General features: G+C 44.8%; 1 non-coding gene across 1 annotated transcript; it reads right to left on the minus strand.

The window, feature by feature from the left end:
• Window positions 1–208: 208 nt before the first annotated feature.
• On the minus strand, window positions 209–346 carry LOC114814076. Its single transcript, XR_003761818.1, has one exon. It is a non-coding gene; the product is annotated as a small nucleolar RNA SNORA7 (small nucleolar RNA).
• Between the last annotated feature and the right edge of the window lie 489 nt (window positions 347–835).

Here is an 835-nt window from a genome sequence, read left to right on the forward strand (position 1 = left end):
CGAGTCATTTCCCACCCATGGCCACACTGTGGGCACATCTCTCCAAGAACACCCTGGTCTCCATCTACAATCGTCCTGGTAGTGTATCCATAGAGTTTTCTTGGTAAAAATACGGAAGTGGTTTACCACTGCCGTCTTCCGCGCAGTGAACTCTAGTCTCCACCCTCAACTCTCTCATGCCGCTGCTGCCCAGCATGGGTGAGTTTTGACTTGTAGCAGTTTGCCTTCTACTCGCTAGCCCCTGTCCAAGCTAAGAATGGAATGGATAGGCCTCTGCTTGACTGTCCCTCCTGTAGCCGAGACTGGTAGAGTACTGGAAACTCTTCAGGTGTGACCCTGAGAGGGGACCAGAAATATCAGATCCCAGCGATATCAGACGTAGTAAGCCACTGCACACTTGTATTGTGTACTCAAAAAGACAGATGCTACCATCCCCATTCTATATAGGAGAAAACTAAAACACAGAGAGATTGTTATTTGTCTATCTGCTCTCATCTAATGGGATGGGACTGGAATCCAGGTCTCCTGACTCCATGCTCTTTCCACTTGAAATCCTGAAATGATCATCTAATCCCTTCTCCTTGTCTTTTGAGAGATTGAGTGAGGGGCCAACATGGCAACAAATTTCAGATCAAAACAAAACAAATCTGGATCGATTACTGAAATTCCTTCTGATTTCTAGAGCAGATCTATAAACATGAATCTTTATGCCTGTCTAATATCCAAAGCCCCTCTGGAGAGTTTCTAGTACTCATTCATTCATTCATTCAATAGTATTTATTGAGCGCTTACTATGTGCAGAGCACTCTACTAAGTGCTTGGAATGAACAAGTCG

The sequence above is a fragment of the Ornithorhynchus anatinus genome, chromosome 8 (genome assembly GCF_004115215.2).
Source record: "Ornithorhynchus anatinus isolate Pmale09 chromosome 8, mOrnAna1.pri.v4, whole genome shotgun sequence".
Taxonomy (NCBI): Eukaryota; Metazoa; Chordata; class Mammalia; order Monotremata; family Ornithorhynchidae; genus Ornithorhynchus; species Ornithorhynchus anatinus.